Consider the following 19,018-nt stretch of genomic DNA (forward strand, 5'->3'; position numbering starts at 1 on the left):
ATTTATTATTTTATTATGACAATGATTCTAATTTTATCGGAACTTTGGTGCTAAACCTCGCAGTTCTTAGGGCTCTCTCTATCTCTGTTTAGGGGACTTTTAGGTCTTGATCTACTAACAACAAAATCTCACTAAATCTTCTAAAAATGAATTTACAAAATTTCTTTCCGTTGTACTCTTGTTTTTCTTCTTTATTTTTTTCATACTATTTCAATTATGTTCTTATTTATTTGAAAACATATGTACTATGAGAAACTGTCAATTATGTAATACAAGATATTTAAATAAAATAAATTAAATTTAAAAAAAAAGTCAACTAGATCATTGTGGATTTAGCTACTGTTTTCAAACAAAAAATACCAGGAAGCAATGTTAGAGTTGCTAAGTGCCTCATTGTACTGTAGGTTGCCAAAGCTTGCCTCTAGTCAGTCTTGTGCTCATACTAAAGCCAAATACACTTGGTATGCAGAATGGTGTGCACTCTAACATGAGTAATGGAAAAATTTGAATTAGGTTGTCTCTATGTGAATCCTTTTTCTTACTATCAAACTATTATACTTTTCCCCTGCTGATGGAAAGTCCTGTTTAGATCTATATGATTTTTATCAAAAATGATGTAAAGCTACACTAAACATTCAGTTGTATAATAAAGATATATCAGTTTTTAAGTGGTTTTAGATTGGTGCAAATCAATTTTATTTAGCCCAATTTCTATAACCTCCAGGCATTCCTTCTTTTAATTAAGGGCCCAGAAATCACTTACAATTATATTAAATATTCCCACTGAAAATTTACCCAGAACTAGGACTAGACATACAATACAAAAAATTCTAAATACAGCTTTAATGTCAACTATTTCCACTAAATATCTGAAAATATACTAGTTTTTTTTATATGATCAGGAGAAGTAGAGAATGGAATTACTCGCTTCCAAAAATATCTGACATGTCAATAATGTTTGCTTTCAGATTATAATAGACCTTTGATCACTCCCTAATTTACCTAGAGATAACTCTTCTTGTTTCTTCTCATTATTGTTTTACCTTGCAATATAAGATAATTTAATATAATTACCAAGCTTTTATATGTTCACAATCAGACACATTTACATTTTCAGTCCAACTGTAAACTTTTTACTTGTATAAACAAATTAAATAATTTTCTGCTGATATTTCTTTCTAAAATGGTTTGATATGCCAATTAAATAATTAAGCATATCATTACAGAGCATTTTGTTCAGACAATGACACTACAGACTTTCATACTTTTTTTTTTGGCTTTTGGGTCACACCCTGCAGTGCTCAGGGGTTACTCCTGGCTCTGCACTCAGAAATCGCCCCTGACAGTCACAGGGGACCATATGGGATGCCGAGATTCAAATCACTGTCCTTCTGCTTGCAAGGCAAACACCTTACCTCCATGCTATCTCTCCAGGCCCAACACTACATACTTTTGTACATAAGCTCAAAAATTATCATTTGTCTTTTCATTTTCTCCTTGAAATGCCTTTCACAAATTCACATCTCAAATATATTGTGTTTTTTTTTCAAAAATATTTTATATTTAAAAAAAACAAGAGCCTGAATGGTAGCTCAGCAGTAGGGCACTTGCCTGGCATGTGGCTGACCCAGGACGGACATTGGTTCCATCCCCCAACATTCCATATGGTCCCCGAAGCCAGGAGGGATTTCTGAGCTCACCTCCAGGAGTAACCCCTGAGGGTCAGAGAGTGTGGCCCAAAAACCAAAAACCAAAAACCAAACCCAGAGCACTTTCTTGGCCGTTTCCTGAATAACCAGAATTAACAGAATTATAAATATAAATTTTCTATAAAACTATATTGAATACTCTTTTTAGTTTGTTATTTACTTTTTTTTCTTTCCATCCAGGAGTTACTCCTGGCTCTCTGCTCAAAAATTGCTCCTGGCAGGCACCAGGAACCATATGGGATGCCTGGATTCAATTCACCTTTGGTCCTGGCTCAAAGGCTTGCAAGGCAAATTCCCTACTGCTGTGTTATCTCTCTGGCCCCAGTTTGTTATTTCCTAACTACCATACTAGAAAACTCTTCTTTGATTCTCCCTTACATGATATGTCATTGAAGTATAAGAGGCTTCAATTAACTTTCACCAAAAACATGTTACTATTTATATCAATCTGCAAATATTCATAATTTAAAAGGGTCAATTTATTTGTTATGGAAGAATTGGCCAATCAATAATAAGGCAGTCAAAGTTATCAAATTAAACTATGACATGACCTAATGTTGTAAGATAGATATGGTCCTAAAGAATTATAGTAATTGTAGACTACTCTAATACAAGTTTACTGTGCCCTGCCATCTGAAAGCAGCTTATATTAACAAGCTTTTTTCATTAGAAATGGATAAAAGTCATTTTATATAACTTTAACTCAGGAGTCACTTTATAAGGTGCATTTGGAACTCTTGGACTATTTGCACTGACAGGCATGGTGCTGTCATTGACCATGTGCCTGTACTATCACTCCAGCACCCAAACATGTTTTATTTTTGCAGCAAAATAACAGCAAGAACTTGGAAAATATCATTTATATCACTTTTAAAAGCCTATAAAATAAACATGATTATGAGTATCATTATTTACTTTGGTAATAATTTTTAAACCGTTATACTATTTATAATTTTATATAAATAAAAAGTAGAGACTGGAACAGGTATAGTGCTTGCCTGAGTATTTTTTGAGTACAAAATCAGTAGTAATAACTAAGCATAGCAAGGTGTGGCCTCCAAAAAAATAGAATATGTTATAAAAAGTAACTTACACATAGCTATTCATTTATTGACCTTGATAGTTATCTAAAAATACATAGGCTTGGCCAAAAGATAGCTTGGAGGTAGGGCATTTGCCTTGCATGCAGAAGGACGTTTCGAATCCTGGCATCCTATATGATCCCCCAAGCTTGCCAGGAGGGATTTTTGAGTATACAGCCAGGAGTAACCCCTTAGCGCTGCCGACTGTGACCCAAACAAAACAAAACAAAACAAAAAAACAAACAAATTAATAATAAAAATACATAGGGGGCCGGAGTGGTGGTGGTAGAGGTAAGGCATCTGTCTGTCTTGTAAGTGCTAGCCTAGGATGGACCACAGTTTGATCCTCTGGCATGCTATATGGTCCCCCCCGAGCCAGGAGAGATTTCTGAGTGCATAGCCAGGAGTAACCACTGAGCATCAGTGGGTGTGCCCGCCCCCAAAATTAAAAATTAAAATACATATGGATAAGATAAATGATATGTTATATATATTCCGTGTAAATTTTGGTAGTCATAATATCAAATATTTGAATAACCTGGCACTTATGTAAATATACCTATATATGTTTTTGGTAGATATTCAAACATGTTTAATAATAATAAAGTACTTCCTATCTTTCAAAATTATATAGATTGAAGTGTATGTATATCTTAAAATAATATATTTGTTTGAATATTTAAAGATCTTATTAGTAGTTCCTAGTTATAAATTGAGAAGGAAACATCAAAATTCTTAGGTCAATTTGACATCTTAGATAGCAAAATCTTAAATAGCATAAATCATGCCTGTGTCATAATGATACATTTATTTCCTTTACAAGTATCTCAGTTGTTATTCAAAACAGATAAAAAAATAGGCTTTGAAACTGAAATGAATACAAAATTTAAACAGTGAATATAGCAGTTAGCAGTTTTAGAATTTCTGTTTCAGACTTGACCTGCTTTGTGTGTATAAATTTTTTGATACTTGAAAACCTTAGAGAAATCCACTATTTAAAATAATGTTTATAAAAAATATTTTTCATCACCACTTAACATTTTTCTCTTTTTAATCATTATTTAGGGCCTATAAAAATGATGTATGGAAGACCATTTCTATTCCCTATATGATGATTTATACAAAAACTGCCTCTTCTAACTTCTCCCAAGGCAGCAATGGCTACAAAATTTGGAGTAAGGCCAAATTGAGATTCAGTTTCATGGCACTTAATAGTTGTGTGATTATTAGCAGAAAGACTTCGTTTGAAGAGTGTAGCAGGACAGCCCCTGAAGAGGTTGACTGATGGAGGGATGGAGAATGAGGCCCTTTTCTTCCAGCTCGGAGCACGTGTCTGCCACCCTGTCTAGCCCACGGTTCTGAGTGAAACGGCGGGTAAACAGCTCGCAGACAATCAGGTCGTGGAAATATTTGCTTTATTCGGATGGACAAAACTGAAGTCCAAAGACTCCGATTCAGTTCCAGCCAGCAAAAACCTCTCGCCTTCCACAGACCCTTGCTCTTATAGTCCAGATCAGGTCCCACCCAATGGTGGGATCAGATACCAACCAATGGTGGAAGCAGAATCAGGTCCTACCCTAGGGGGGGCAGAATGCCAGGTCACACCCTAGGGTAGGACACACATCACCTAATCAGATTAGGTGACAACATAGTAATCCCCCAAAATATTTACATACACAACAATTCCCCCTTTTGTTTTTAGTAAACAAACAATATTGTCTACAATTATTAAAAAAAAATTAGTCAATAATAAAAGAGCGGGCTGTTTGCATAAGCGCATCACAGGAAAATGTAAAGAAAAACTTCTAACCTAAGCACAGGGTGTCTAAAACCAGAAACATGTATCAAGGAATCAACTACAAGCTCCTGACAAGATAATCTAAGACGTACATAGATCTTTCGAAGAGACACCAGAAAGGTTGTGTAGCAGGCAAGAAGAAGCACCTTTTCTTTATTTGTTGTTGTTGTAGGTGGTGGTGGTGGTCGTTTTTTGGTCACACCTGGCAGTGCTCAGGAGTTACTCCTGACTCCACGTTCAGAAATCGCTCCTGGCAGATACCGGCATTTGAACCAATGACCTTCTGCATGAAAGGCCAACGCCTCGCCTCCATGCTATCTCTCCAGCTCCATTTTCATTCAAGTTCAGGTAGACCAGAAAGCCCATCTTTGAGGGCATTGAACTAGGCCTTTATTTCGAAGAAGTGGCACATACACCCTCTGCACAGTGGGGAGCCACTGCAATGATGATCAATAGGTATCTGAACTTAGTCCAAGTTCTTAATCCGGTCTGAAGTCCATAAGATGTCTGAAATTGATGTCGACTATTTATAGATGGGAGCTTAAGTCACAAACCAAAACAAAATGTTTAAGGCAGAGACCCTCCCTGTGTAAATAAACAACTTGAGGGCCCATCCAAAATGGATGGAACCTTCTATAAACCTAGTATTTTGCCTATGATGCGCCCACGCAAAAAACCCTGAGAACAGACAAAAATATCATTTGGGAAATTATAGACAATAATATATAACTCACAAACCATAGTCAAGAAAGCAAAACCTTAATGTAATACAACATCGATTCCTATATTAAAAACTAAAATAGAAAAACATTAATTACGATAGTCAAAAGAAGCGTAGTACCAAACATAACTTCAAAGGATTACAGTTATAGGAAAAACAACAGATGTAATTTCTACAGAGTTCAATACCAATCTGTAAATATGAGGGGTCTGGAACTCCAAAAGACCCAGAAGACACTTGGGTCTGGAAAAGCCGGTTGAAGCCTTGTACAGGAGATAACATCAAGCTGAATGAAGAAGGAAGGCCAGTACAGTCATCCATGTGTTGGGGCATCCCCAAGCGTTACATCATTACATCATAAGTTGGTTGGGCTTCTGTATTCCTTTGGGATCGTGCAATCTTGGGGTAGCCATTATAGAAACAGTCAACAATAGCATTTTGTATGTGGATGGAAAACCAGAAATTCAGATAGCACAGTTTAACTGGGATCCAGAGACTGTGGGTCTTGTCCATGGATCTTTTCTCTGGTGTTACATTGTGACACAAATCCCAGGTGGCTTCATTTCCAACAAGTTTGCAGCATATATGGTGTAAAACTCCAACAGTCATGGATTTCTTCTTCCCGCCGAGATCAGGAAGCTTGTAGTTGTGGGTGAAGGAGATGGGTTGCACATGTGAAATCCTGAAAATTAAAATGTTAAGGACTAGGAAGAGAGAAGGAAGGATAAGAAGACTAATTTGGGGAAGATAAAGTTAGGAAAAAGGAAACTATATACAAAATATGCAGAACAGACAGACACTAAACAAGACATACATACACAGACTTCACAAAAAATATGGCCATAACACTCACTCATACTAAAAAATATTTGTTGGAAAGGATCCAAAATAAGCAAAAGAAAAGAGAAATTCAGCTGAAAAAAAAAAAAAAAAAAAAAAAAAAAAAAAAAAAAAAAAAAAAAAAAAAAAAAAAAAAAAAAAAAAAAGAAAATTCAATAAAAGAATCATCAATAAAAGCTCCTTAAAATGTAATAGCCGGCAATTGTTTAGATAAATCATTTCAAATTCACAAAAATTTTTTTTTTTTTTATGGTTTTGCCTAGCAGATCTGAAAGAGAATTTCATGCATAATACAAACATGGACAACTCTACTATACGTGTATATCAGTATATATACAAAGTTATTGTATAACAGTAACTTTATGATAATCAATCATAGGCAAGAAGCACTGTGAAGAAAGTCCACCTAAAATTATCATTATGTAAGCGTCTTAAAACCTAAATTGAGGGAAATAAAGCAATGATGTTAAAATAAAAAGAGTGAAAGTCGTTAAATGAGTATACCTAGAAAGAAAAACAACATTAATATGATGAGAAATTTCTCTTTCAGGTGAACCTTGACTAAATTAATTTGTAAAATTTCATGATTAACTGAGACCTAGAGCAATAATGAAATTAAGACATAAATCCATCCTACAAGGAAACACATTGGGGATTCATGATTTTCAATCTATATTCATTGATCATGCCTGTGGAAAGAATCCTAGAGCATTAATAGCAACTGATAAGGAAGTAAAATGATTATCTGGTGTTCATTGTAGATCTCTAAGAAGTATAAAACAGGATGTATGCTGCTGTGGATTTCACCAATGTATTAGGGACTTTTTTGATCTTCTTGTCATCAAAATTTATCCAGTGTTGTTTTGCAGCAATTTTACAGTATGAAGTACAGTGTCCATAGTGAACTTTACCATAATGGTTTGACACCGATGATAAGTTGTATTTCTTAATCTTGCTTTTATTCTCTGAAGTGAATTCCTCTAAATTGAGGTCTTCTAAAGGAAAATCTACGTAAGTATGCAATTTTTTTATTTGTTTGCCATCAAAAGCAAAACGTTTCAAGTGTATTATAAGTACTGGTGGCAGTTTCCATAAGTACGTTTTCTTTGAAAAATCCCTTCTATTTTTGCAACTGTTGCACAGAACTTTGTTGTCATTTCTTAATTCTTCTTCTTTAAAAAATTCAGAGAGGCATTCCTGTAATGTACATTTATCTGTAGATGTAACAGCCAAAGACAAATGAACAAATGTCTCATAAACCTCAGACTTTTGGTGGCAAGTGAGACACTGGAGTATAGATTTGAATTGTCCTTGAAAGAGATCATAAATAATAGATTTATGAGCCTTTTGGTGTTCTGGACTAAATTGTTCATAATTTTCATTTCCCATGAGATGTGTAGTTTTGTCTGTCATTAGATTTACAGTAAGCAAGTCCTGATGTAATCCCTCTATTAGGAACATCAGTAGTTCGTGAGGATCCTGCTGATTGTGTCCAGCAAACTGGTCATTAAGTAAACCAATTGTTACTTTGAAGCTTTCAGGGTTAATATATCTATGAAATCCATTTCCCATGGTTTTGATGAGCCGACCAAATTCTTCGGCTAATTTACCTTCATGCCCCATCGGATTTTTCTTGTTAATATCCTTTTTATAATGATCTTTATAAAAATACTGAGTTAAGACTGAAATATTATACAAGCATTGCAATATTGAGTTCATGTAGCAAGAGTTTCCTATATTTTGGAGCCCAGTTAAGACAGGTTCCTGTCTTTCCTTTTGCATCTCGGAGTGTAAGGGTTTATCACTACCATCAGTCTCACTCATTGTATGGTGTGTGACAGCTAAATCGTTCCCTGCCCCAGAGACCTTAGTAATATTACTGCTGTTAGTGTCTGAAGTATTCTGTTTTTTCTCTGAAGGGGAGTTTGTAGTCTGAACCTGATCATTTGTGCTAGCCCGATTTCTAACAAGACGTAATGGAACCCAAAATTTCTTGGGAGGGTCATCATTTATAGAAACATAGGCATAACCCCTTCCTCTTAGGAGAAGATAGCCAGCTATCCATTTTTCATCCTCCTTGATCCAAATAGGTTTATGGGTTGTTTCTTGTCTCTGAATATCTTCTTTAAAATGTCTTTCCGCTGCAGTGTAGCTTTCCCCTTGGGGTAAGTTAAAGTAATTTAGTGTGATAAGAGTCAAAGACAGCAAATCCGTTGGTGGTAAACCTCTTTTTCTATTTTTTTGTAATTGAGTTTTTAAGGTTCTGTGAGTCCTTTCTACAATGGCCTGTCCCCTACAATTGTAAGGAATTCCTCTGAGATGTCTTATCTGCCATTCCTTACAAAAAAATTCAAAAGTTTTGCTAACAAAACAGTGAATATAGCAGTTAGCAGTTTTAGAATTTCTGTTTCAGACTTGACCTGCTTTGTGTGTATAAATTTTTTGATACTTGAAAACCTTAGAGAAATCCACTATTTAAAATAATGTTTATAAAAAATATTTTTCATCACCACTTAACATTTTTCTCTTTTTAATCATTATTTAGGGCCTATAAAAATGATGTATGGAAGACCATTTCTATTCCCTATATGATGATTTATACAAAAACTGCCTCTTCTAACTTCTCCCAAGGCAGCAATGGCTACAAAATTTGGAGTAAGGCCAAATTGAGATTCAGTTTCATGGCACTTAATAGTTGTGTGATTATTAGCAGAAAGACTTCGTTTGAAGAGTAGAGGTAATAATAGCTAACACAGCTATTTTTATAATTAAACACAACTAGAACCTGGAAGTCAATATGTATCCAGTACATTTTGTGTTTATTTAATACCTTTGCCTACTCTAACATCTAGCTATGAGGTTGTCACTTTACTTTTACTCTAAAAATCCAGACATTTTTGTTGTTGTAATTTTTAAATAATTATTTGAGAATCAAATATGATTTGATAATCAGTTAGGATAATTTTCATGAATATACTTAGAAAACCCAACTTCTGATACATTTGGTATGTCTGATGCAGGTAAGAATGTTTTTATTATATTTTATTATTATTTTTTGTTGGTTTTTGGGCCACACCCGGTGATGTTCAGGGTTTACTCCTGGGTATGCACTCAGAAATCGCTCCTGGCTTGGGGAGACCATAGGGGTCTATCCTAGGTCCATCCTAGGCTACTGCGGGCAAGGCAGATGCTTTAGCACTTGTGCCACTGCTCCGGCCAAGGATTGAATCCAGATTGGCCTCGTGCAAGGCAAATGACCTACCTCTTGTGCTATTGCTCCAGCCCCAGATAAGTAAGTTTTTCTAAAATAAATAAATAAAAATATAAATATTGTTCAAGCAAGCTTTCTTATTTTAGATATAATAAGGCTTAAGCTAAAGTATTGTTCATTCTTATTTTGATGTCTAAATGCTTCAGTCAAAACTTAGATAAAATAATAAAACACAAACTACACAAAATATGAAAGCTAATTTGACATGATGGCAATATAAAAAACAGTGTGCTACTAAATTAGGATTTGGCAAGTGAAATCTCACAGACAAGATGACAATAGTGATAGTATGGCACTTTTGAACTAGTTAGAAGAAAATATTGTTAAGAGAGCATCTATTATGTATAAGTTACAGAAATCCAAAGAAATACAAATAGTTTATCCAAATGTTTACCTTCAAAAATTTTTTCCTTTCTTTCTTAATGACTTAGTATGCAATATAATGCAACCCAATGAAAGACTGAAATTAATCATTATTATATATACCTTAATTTTTATCATATTTTTCAAACATTAATCACAATTTATTTCTAATGACTTTTATATTGGTATATAATTAAAACAAACAATATTTTTTAATTTTTTATTTTAATTATGAGAACAAAGATGCAAAGAAAGAGAACAAGGTAAAGTTACAGTGGAAGGACAATCACCCATAAACATAATTCTCAGAAATCCCCTTTCTGATATCTGAACTTTGAAAGTGAGTGGATTTATATATATCAATAAGGATTTTACTAATTTAAGCAAAATTTTTAAGCAAGTTATTCTATGTCTGGGTCTCTATAAAAAATACATGGGGATTAGAGCAATAGCACAGTGAAAATGACACCTTTTTTATGTGGATGGCTAGGATTCAATATGTAACTCTCATATTGACACCTGAGCAGAGCTAGGTGTGTCCTGAGCAGAGCTATCTAAAAAAAAATAGGTAAATAAATAGATAGATAGAGATATACAGATAGATGATGATTACACGATAGAAAAAAGATCAATGACAGATAGACAGGTAGATATATGATAGATAGATATATGATAGATAGATAGATAGATAGATAGATAGATAGATAGATAGATAGATAGATAGATAGATAGATAGGTAGGTAGGTAGGTAGATAGAAAGATAGATAGTTAAAAGGTAGGTAGATAGATGATATAGATAGATGATAGGTAGGTAGATGATACGTAAATATATAGATAGATAGATAGATAGATAGATAGATAGATAGATAGATAGATAGATAGATAGATAGATAAATAGATGATAGATTGATAGATTATAGAAAAGTAGGTAGGAAGATAGAAGATAGATAGATAGATAGATAGATAGATAGATAGATAGATAGATAGATAGATAGATAGATAGATAGATAGATAGATAGATAGATAGATAGATAGATAGATAGATAGATAGATAGATAAAAGATTGATAGAAATGTAGGTAGGTAGATGATAGAAAGAAATAGATAGACAGACAGACAGATAGACAGAGAGACAAGAACAGACAGACACAGACAGACACAGAACTTGGCAAGGTAAGGAAATGTCATTGAAAAAGAACCTACAATAACTTTATCCTAGAAAAGAAAGGCATGGTTAACCATCTAAGCTTACAGGAGAAACAACATGATTTATGCAGAAACCTGTAGCAAGGGTACAAGAATATAGATTTCACATAGAGTTTGGCTTGAGTTTGCTTATTATAAATGATTTTTGGCATGCTTTTGTTACAGAAGTAGTCTGATTATTTAATTATTTGACTCTATAATGATTGTGGAGCAAATATCAGAAAAAGTGATGTGAGTCTTGAGTAATTTAGTTTGTATGACATGGCAGACTCTGTCTGAAGTTTTTGTTATCTCAGAATTTTCTAGCTCAATGATGAACATTTAAGAGAATCTATATTTTTTCTGCAAGGTAGAAAAAATTTTCAAAGTTGAGATAGTATAATATACAAAAGAAATCCTGATATGGGTAGCACAGTGCAATAAGAAATGATTTACTTCATAATAACAATTATGGGATATAAGATAATAAAATTTCATCTAATGGTTAGAAAAATTATTTACAAATGATACAAAATAAAAAGTTCTGTGATGGATGCTGGAGCAATAATACCTTGGGTAAGAAACTGGGGCGATAGCACAATGGGTAGGGTATTTGACTGGCATGCTGCTGAGCAGGATTCAATCCTCCCCAGTAGCCTATATGGTCCCCTGAGCCTGCCTGGAGTGATTTCTTTCTTTCTTTTTTTTTTTTCTCTGGTTTTTAGTTTTTAGGTTACACCCAGCAGCGCTCAGGGGTTATTCCTGGCTCTACACTCAGAAATTGCTCCTAGCAGGCTCAGGGTACCATATGGGATGTCGAGAATGGAAACACCACCCTTCTGCATGCGAGGAAAATGTCCTTCCTCCATGCTGTCTCTCCGGCCTCTCCAGGAGTGATTTCTGAGCACAGAGCCAGAAGTAACCCCTGAGAGCCGCCAGATATGGCCCAAAAACAAAATACATCTTCCTCTTTGGAGCCAGAGAGATAGTACAACTTAGGGTGTTTGCTTTGTATGGGGCCTAACAAGGAGAATCCCAGTTCTATTCCAGGCATCCAATATGATCCCCCAGGGATCTGCCAGGGGCAATTTCTGAGTGCAGAGCCAGGATAATCCCTGAGCACTGCTGAGTGTGGCCCAAAAACCAATCAATCAATAAATAAAGTTTTAAAATATTAATACCATGGGAAAGGCCTTCACTTGTAAGATGCCAACATGCTTTGATCTAGAATCCCATATGGTCCCCCTAGCCTGCCATGAGTAATTTCTGAGCACAGAGCCAGGACTAACACCTGAGAACAACAGTATGTAGGCCAATATATTCCCCAAAACAAAAAAGAAAAAGAAATAGGGTCTGAGACTGTTCTCAGAGCCTTTTCTATGACTTGACAACAACTTAATTCAGTGTTTAATTGGTGAGTCCATAACAAAAACCTCAAAAAACTAATTCAACCAAAATTAGCAAGATTTCAAGTAGCGTTTATTTTTTTTCCTAGTTTTTGACCTATAATCATCTTTCTCAGGCCTTACTCCTTGCTCTGTGGTCAAGAAGCACTCCTGATGGGGTTAAGAGAACACTATATGGTGCCCAGGATTGAGCCCTAGAAGCATGAGTGCAAGAGAAACACTGTTAGCCTCTGTTTTATTTCTCCAGTGCCATCAGAATTTCTGGTACTCTATATGGTTAACCAATAAAAAATAAATACAACAGGAAGTAAGTTAAAATAGAAATGTTTCACGACTAATCTCTGCAGATACAACAAACTCATGTAATTTCCAGGTCACATATTTTCAGGCTTAAATATCTGAAGTATTTTCAGGTTGGGGCAGGTAACCTCCTCCACCCTCTATAATGCTGGAAGCACCAGATTCACACTCACATCTCATGTAAATTCATTGATTTAGTTCTATAGGTCTTGAAGTTTTGTGAACACAGAAGTGTACTTGGTCTCTTTACATTCAAATTCTTCAATAACAACACCTCAGTAGGAGTACACTAATTAGATGGGAAAATAGCAAAGAATCCAAATGAGCTCAATAAACAAAAGCAGCAAATCAGAATGCTCAACTATCAATAGTTTAGTAAACCACCAGAAAATAAATGACCCCACAGTGAGATTAAACAGTTTTCAAAATATTATTTTATTTCACTAAATAATTTTTCAGTGATTCCATTAGTCATTTAGTTGTAAAAACCATATAAAATAAATGATTTAGTGTGGTGGTTGGGAAACTGGTGACAATGGTAGGAGGAACCTCACATTGGTGGTAGAATTGGTGTCAGACCATTGAAAGCCAAAAATAACTGTAATATGAAAAATCTTATAATCCTTGGTGTTTAAAAAGAGGTTGAACAAAATGAGAATATTTTGAAAAGGAAATAACTAATTTTGAATACATAATTTAATTACTTCTTTCTTAATATTTCTTTTCTTTTGTCTGTCCCATTTTTCTCTCTCTCACATCCAAGATAACTTGAAAATTAAGACTCACTAGAAAAGCATATTGCATTTCACAAAAAATTGAAAATTACCTAGTTTATGTCAAGAGTAATTGAATAATATTCTTTATCACATATACAAAAAAATTCCTGGTAGTGATAAAGCTATAACTTTATTGGCCATTACACTCACACAGTAAACTCTCCTCAGATAAGCATTAGCACCCAAGAGTCATTATTGTGGAAATAAAACTTAACAATGAGTTTCGGCCATTATTGTAATTTCCTCTACAAAAACAGGAGCTTATAGTATTGTTAATGCAAGTTTGCATTTACTCTGCTTGCCAGGGTACTGGCAATTTCCCTTAATTATGAAAAGTCCTTATGTTTAAAGAATAATGCACAAAAGGACAAGGCAAAATGTTAGCAATTAATCCTTAAGTAGAAAACCATGTGGGTACAATGCAGGGTGAGTTATTCTACATTATTTCAAATTCTACAAAGGGGCATTATTATCAAGAGGTTCAAAATAACTGGCTTTAAGCATATAGTTAAAATTAATTCAAAGTGCACTGCCTTTGAAAGTCAGTGTGAGCAGCGTGAAACATTTTAGACAAATACTCAGCCTAATCTCATACCAACTATAAGTCACGAACTTATTCTCTTTTCAAGTCTATTAATTGGCCTGATATTCAAGGAAGTTCTTCGACATGCTCATTGCTAAATATTTAAAAATGCATCCTGGTCTAAAGAAGATAAAACACATTAATTGAATAGTCAGTGACATGTCTCCCATAAAGATTTCTCATTGATGACAGTATAAAATGATGATAAAACTTAAAATTCATTAATTTTTTTTCACTATGACTGGGCCTTCTTAAATTAATAGAACTATACTTTTAAAAACTAATTAAATAGTACAAGTTATATCTCAATAAAATATGTATCAAATAAAACACATTAATTTATAAAAAATACTCTATAAAATTGAAAATACGAAATATAAATATATATAATATAGGGGCCAGAGAGATGGAACAGCAGTAGGACATTTGCCTTGTACTTGGCCAACCCACTGGTAGAAGGTCAATACAATCCCACTGGAAGAAGGTCAGCACACTCCTACTGGAAGGAGGTCAGAAGGTCAGAGAGTTGTTCAATTTCTGGCATCCCATATAGTCTCCCAAGCCAGGAGTGATTTCTGAGAGCAGAAAAAGCAATAACCCATGACCGTGGCTGGGTGTGAAAATATATATATATATATATATATATATATATATATATATATATATATATAATTTTAAATCATTATGTTATATGGTACTATGAATATAAAATATGCATCATATGTATCCATGTAAAATGTGATTGGTTTTATAATAGAAGTGAAGGCTGAGATTACAATACTTGGAAAGAAGATATTGTAAATGTAAAAATTAAAGGAAATTGAGTGACAGGCTAATAGTGGTTAAGGTTATAAGCATGAAAACAAAGTCCCAAGGTCATATTCTTTGATAATCCAAGGACTATTTCCTGTGTTTGTCTGCTAAATTCTAAAGGCTAACATTATTCAGCACCATTCTTTGGCTCAGAATTTCATCACATAAATTCTTATTTACATTAAGAAATTTATAATGTAAGTAAACAAATTAAAAAGAAGTGTCAGTTTGTAATAGTATAGAACTGATATTTGTTTACTTAGATGGAGACAAATGTGATAAAAGAGAGGGGTGATGGCCAATCAACTAAAGTGGACTCATATTGGTCCTACAGTGGTGTTAATATTTAACTCTAAAATATAGGGACATATAAAATATAATAGAAATAACTAAAAGCATAAAAATATGTCATCGTCAATCAGAACAAATATTTACCATTCAAAATTCCTTTCTTTGCACAATAAAAATTTTAAAAAATCCCTTTCTTTAACATAGGTTAATTTAAACTTATTTTTGGAAGACAATAAAAAATTGTCAAACCTAAAAAAACTTTATTGTTTTGTTAAAGATATTTGTTTATAATAAAATTATATTATAATTAGTATACTACTTAAATGAGTGAGTTGCTTCTCCATACCAAAAAAAAAAAAAAAAAAAGGATGATTTTGAAATCTCTAGAAACGCCTTTAGTTCTTTGCCCATGCCTCTTCCCTGTCTCTACCTTTAGGAAGTTATTAAAATTCCAGGTAACAACTTAAATGTATTTAACAGCCATTTCTTTATGTACTGTGCTTTGCTTGATACCGTCTCAAAACTCTTCTCTACCACTGTTTTTTTATTGAATATATTACTTTAGATGATTGGATGATTTTTGAGATTTTATAAATATATATATATATTGGTTTTTTGGGCCACAACCATTTGATGCTCAGGGGTTACTCCTGGCTCTGTGTTCAGAAATCACTCCTGGCTTGGGGGGACCATATGGGACGCCGGGGGATTGAACCATGGTCAGTCCTACGCTAGCGCTTGCAAGGCAGACATCTTACCTCTAGCGCCATCTTCCCGGCCCCGATTTTTTGAGATTTATTAAGGAGTCTTGGCCATGTCCTATATTTTTATTAAGTAAGATTCTGTTTTTATCTATTAATATGTCTTTAATTTGGGAGCTTTCAGAAAAGAATCTAGAAAAGTGGAAAAATTAGTTTTTAAAAATAATATTATTACTTGGGTGTTATACCTGGCAGTTAGAGCTTCTGTCTTTGTGCTCTGGGATCACTCCTAGAAGGACTTGGAGAAAAAAAATGGGGCTCTTGGGTCTTAGCTGGGTCAGCCATGCAGATAAACACTATACATGTTGTACTAATGTTTGATTCCTTAGAGAAAAATTTGAACAAATTAGCTTTACTCCACTACAAAACAATGCAGAGTCCACATTTTCAGAGTAATTTTAAATCCAGTGTACCATATTTTCCAGTGTATAAGACGACCCTTCAACCTATGAAAAACTTCCTAAGAGTAGGGAGTCATATTATATGCTGGTATACGGCATGCTGAAACTTGTTTCAGCTTCAGGGACAAGTGATCTGCAACCCTCTTACTTTTAAGAAGTAACTTACTTTTAAGACTGAAGTTTTTCATGGGTTGAAGGGTTGTCTTATACGCCAGAAAGTATGGTATATCAATCCATGCAATAAAACCATTTTTAAATATAAGTTTTCTTAAATAGTTAATTTAATAATACAAGCTACATCAATTTGCATTAAGTCAAAGTTTAATAGAGTTTTCATTTACAAATATAAAAATTACTGTAAAAACAGTTTACTGTATTGTTTACAAGATAGTTATATATCTATATCTAGAGAGAGATATATGGTTATATATCTATAAATGTATATTTATTTATCAGTTACTGCTTAACTAAATGAAAACAAAAATGAGTAGGAGGAGGAGAAAAAGAAGATGATGAAGATAGAACTACAACTACAACAAAAATAGAGACAAAAAATCCAAATTCCTTACAATGCTTTTTTTGGACAATGGAGGCTCTCAGTAACCCTTGCCCATATTCTGAGATCATATTTTTATGGGGATCTGATGGTTTCCTACTTGCTAATTATACACTACAGCCCTTTAAGCAATCTCTATTTTGGATCTTAAATATTTCCTTTGTTCCCGAAAAATATTGCTAAACAAAGAACACTTAATCATAATGCTAATGTCATTTCTACCATGTGTTATTTAATAAAATACCATAGATAAGTTTCAAATATCAGTTTTTCAGTTTCCATAATTTAAAACAATAACAATGAAAATCAAAATGAGTTATAGCAATAGTAACACAGTCAGAGATATACTAAGAACATGTCATCTATTTTGGAATTTAGTTAGAAAAATATTATTACTCAGATTCTTCTTTAAGACACACTATTTCACGTGGGCACCAAAAACAAAGCAAAATTGAAGAAAATACTCAATATTGTGCTCTACAATGTGATAAGTTTTCAACTTCAAGTTCTAATATAAAATTTGAGCCATTTAACAGATTTTCAGTCAAGTCTATCCCATCATACAATGATTCAAGAAATTTGTTATGCAATCCATTTTATTTTCATTATATGCAAAGCTTAAGTCAGAAAATATTAACCTGTGTTTTTATTAATTCAAAATGACTGTTGACAATAAAGATTTGCTGTTAAATAAATATTAAAACCAAGACAAGTTAAAATTTAAGAAGTATTGCTATAGTAAAAGTATTCAAAAGAAAAAAAAATATATATACTTCCAACAAAAAATTTCTTTAGCTTGGAAAAACTAAGATAGAGAAAGGGAATTAATGAAAGAAGACAGTAATAATCTGGTGGACAGAATTTGCAAGGTAGGCCACCATAAATCTTTGTTGGTGGGATAATATGCCAAAATGCAGAGTCAAATATTGCTGAAATGTTGATCTTACCAAGATTTTTACTTTTGGCACAGAGCTTTTACTAGCACTTCCACTAATTGAATTTATTGAAACCTGACCAAGTTTCCTCCTTCATATGAAGTGACTTCACCTCTCTATGGAAAGTATTGAAGGAAAACTTGTGAGCCCTAGCTATTGTGTTTAGCTTGCTGAAAGAGCACTATTTGATGGCAATTATTAGGTGTTCAAAATGTTCCTCTGAAGTTTAGGATCTAAAGTCTAGAGTAAAAATTTCTGTTTGCCAATGTTACACCAGCCTCTTCCAAAACCATTTTAATATGTTGATTATATCAGGAACAAAAGAGTCGAACAAAAAGGTATTGGAGAAAAATAAAGAAAAGGAAAGAAACAAATATACAACAAAACAACCTGATATATAGAAATGATTTTATAAACAGCCAATGATTCAGTTGAATGATTTTCAGATGAATGATGCACTTAAGACATTTTCACTGCCTGCGGGAATACATTCAAACCCTTTGCTAAGTTCTTCTTGATTTAGTTTCATATACTTCTTAGAATCCAATCTTTTTATTTTTTTCTCCAAAAGCACCTTTTGGTCAGAACATGATAAATAAGTCCTACCCCTTTCTTTATAAAAATAGTTGGTAGAAGGTCCTTTCTGTTTGCTTTTCTTTTGAGCTATATATTTCATGATTTTTTCCAGTCAATTTTACAGCAAAGAAATATTATGCATATCATTTTATGTAATCATATTTTAGCTTTCGCATATCTATATTTAATATTTAATTCTAGTAGTTATAGATATATCTACCTTCGAGGATAACACTTTCCAAAAGCAGCTTTACTTAACTGTATTATTGTGACACTTCAAACTAGATCACAGTAGCCACTGACATATTGACCTCTGCCTGAACCCTCTGATACTGAAAAGGAGGAACATTTAAATACCTCTGTGCTCCTTCATTATGAAAATAGATCACTGGCAGAAGCCATTGGTAGTCATAAAATTTAAATAAGACCTTGACGATTTCTCTTGTCTCACAGTATGAGATTGTGAGTCAAAGACCCTAATATTTAGATTTGTTTGTCCCTTAAATATTTAGTTTAACATCTTCTTTGCATTAAAAAATCAGAATATAGTCTCAAATAAATGACTTTACTCAGAGGTTAAACTTTCTAACGTCTAAGACCTCTCAAGAAAAGGCAATAACTCTTTAGAGAGAAAAGGATTGATAGCACAAAA

The sequence above is a fragment of the Suncus etruscus genome, chromosome 8 (genome assembly GCF_024139225.1).
Source record: "Suncus etruscus isolate mSunEtr1 chromosome 8, mSunEtr1.pri.cur, whole genome shotgun sequence".
In the NCBI taxonomy this organism is placed as follows: Eukaryota; Metazoa; Chordata; class Mammalia; order Eulipotyphla; family Soricidae; genus Suncus; species Suncus etruscus.